Raw genomic sequence first — 2590 nt, 5'->3', positions numbered from 1 at the left:
AGGGTTGATTTTTAAGATTGTGTGTTTTTTTTCAGGCATGGAACTATTAATTGGTTGACAAATTACTTACAGTGGTCCATTGTGGTCAGATTTGAATATTAAGGGATGCCTTGAAAACACTGCTTGGTTGCCTACCACGATGTGGTCAAAGGTCAGTTACAGAGCAGCTTTCTTTCTCTATCAAAAATATTGTTTTTACAATATCACACACATTTTGACAATTAAGAAAACAGACGTGTTCATTACAAGCTAACAAAAGCCAATTCATATATTTTATTGGCAGAATAAGCAGTAAATCCCAAGTATTTTGTTCATGGCAGATTGCTGCCCCTCCATAAGCCTGGTTCTGCCAGAGGTTTCTTCCTGTTAAAATGGAGTTCAAAGAGGGTAATTCGATTGTTGGGGTTTCTCTCTGTTATTGTAGGGTGTGTACCTTAAATTTAAAGCACCTTGAGGTGACTGCTGCTGTGATTTGTCCCTGGATAAATAAAACTCAATTGAATCCTTCATCAACAATGCATAGGATGAGGATAACGGTAAAGCTAACAATGAAGCAAAACTCAAGTTTGCACTCTGAGACCTACAAGACTTAAAGTACTATACTCAGCAAAGTATACCACACTGCTTATTTGATATTGCTAAACAAAAATCTTTAAGTTTGAACCTTTCCTAAATATCCTGGATAACAAAATTTTTAAACTCTTTTCCCTGCAATTACATGGGAGCATTCAATTCAAACTTTCAGTCAAATATTCTGAATCTACAATAACTTTCATTATTGATGAAAAATCCCAGTTTCAGGAAAATGGTAATTACAGAGGGCAACTTAGTAGTGTTTTAGTTTTAGTGGGTTTTTTCCCCATTGTGCTCATTGGTCACCTGTTTGATTTAAAAGGCTAGTTTAAATAATCTGGGTTTAAATAATTAAATGCAAGGTAGATAAAGTGAACTGATATCACAGTGACTCCACTGAAGGATATGGCATGATTGTTTCCAAGATGGCGCTGCATATGGATGCCCTGGTACTTCAGTGCGTTACTTCTGTTTTGTTTTTGTGCATAATTTGTGTGTCTGAACATTCTTCTGAATATTCTTACACCAGAGAAGAGCTTCTTAACTACAGGATTGCTACACCTGTGGATTTATTTTCCAGTATTTATCGCATCTGCGACGGATTTACTACAGACTTTGATCAGGAAAGTGAGACGCCGAAGGAGAGGAAAGAGAACTGGCGCACTCGTGCGTCCAAGGAGGCGCGGACTACGAACTGCTCTTCCTGGGATCTTCCTTTCCAATGTACGCCTGTGCAAATGAGCCGGCCCCAGTTTTTTCTGGCATTTTCAACTCCTCACTGCAAGCATGTCATGTGCCTGCCTTCCTGCTTCAAGTCCTCCACCATAGTCCCTGTCCCCAAGAAGCCAAGGATCACTGGACTAAGTGACTACAGACCTGTGGTTCTGACATCTGTGGTCACTAAGTCATTTGAACACCTGGTCCTCTCCTACCTTAAGACCCCCATGCCCCCCCTCCTGGACCGCCTGCAGTTTGCATACAGAGCCAACAGGTCTGTAGACAATGCTATAAACATGGCTCTACATTTCATCCTGCCGCATCTGGACTCCCCAGGAACCTACGCCAGGATCCTGTTTGTAGACTTCAGCTGTGCCTTCAACACCATCCTTCCAGACCATCTCCGAGGCAAGCTTTCCCAGATGAATGTGCCTGATCCCATCTGCCGGTGGATCACTGACTTCCTGACGGACAGGAAGCAGCACGTGAGACTAGGAAAGAATGTCTCGGACTCCCGGACCATCAGCACCGGCTCGCCCCAAGGCTTTGTTCTTTCTCTTCTCCCTGTACACTAACTGCTGCACCTCCACCCACCAGTCTGTCAAGCTAATCAAGTTTGCAGATGACACCACCGTTATCGGACTCATCTCGGATGGGGATGAGTCTGCCTACTGGAGGGAGGTTGAACGTCTGGTGTCCTGGTGTAGCCACAACAACCTGGTGCTGAACGCTCAAAAGACAGTGGAGATTAGGGGTGGAGCCGAACCTGAATATGGTATTCGGAAAGGCACAAATAACGTGTTTTTTACGAATATTTATTTTTAAAAATATTTGTATTCGGGAACAAGGAAAAACTTTATATCAAAACGCTGAGTTTCTTTATGAGACCGCAGAACATGACTGGATGAGTGAGTGACATGTGAAGGAGGCGACTGACACGGGCTGCTCCACACATCAACAGAGACAGTTGGGCTGAGCAAAAAAAGAGTGAACTGCATCACTATTTTTGTTGAAATGATTTTTTTGTACCTTAACTGGATTACGGTTTATAACTTTCGCAAAGATCGGGAGATTATTCCATTGCGCTGCATTGTTGACGTCTGCAGTCAGCTGCTCTCATGTTCATTCTGTTTACGTAGCTCTGTTAGCTCGGTAATTTAGACAATAGGCTGTTGACAGAGTAACATTAACGTTCAGTTAAAAAAGGTTAAAACCATGCTTGTGTAGTTGTCACTCATTAACTTAGCTGAAACTCCCCACATGGATTTGGGGAACCAAATAGATGAGTGTTGCTGCTGCT

The 2590-nt window shown here is 42.5% G+C and overlaps 1 pseudogene; it reads left to right on the top strand.

Annotated features, from left to right (window-relative positions):
* The first annotated feature begins 1294 nt into the window (after positions 1 to 1294).
* On the top strand, positions 1295 to 1952 carry LOC146608633 (uncharacterized; annotated as a pseudogene).
* The last annotated feature ends 638 nt before the right edge of the window (positions 1953 to 2590 follow it).

This window comes from Diplotaxodon limnothrissa, linkage group LG23 (genome assembly GCF_057381915.1).
Source record: "Diplotaxodon limnothrissa isolate DT_005_m linkage group LG23, D_limnothrissa_male_GT1.1, whole genome shotgun sequence".
Lineage (NCBI taxonomy): Eukaryota > Metazoa > Chordata > Actinopteri > Cichliformes > Cichlidae > Diplotaxodon > Diplotaxodon limnothrissa.
This window is presented reverse-complemented; position numbering and strand designations above follow the sequence as displayed.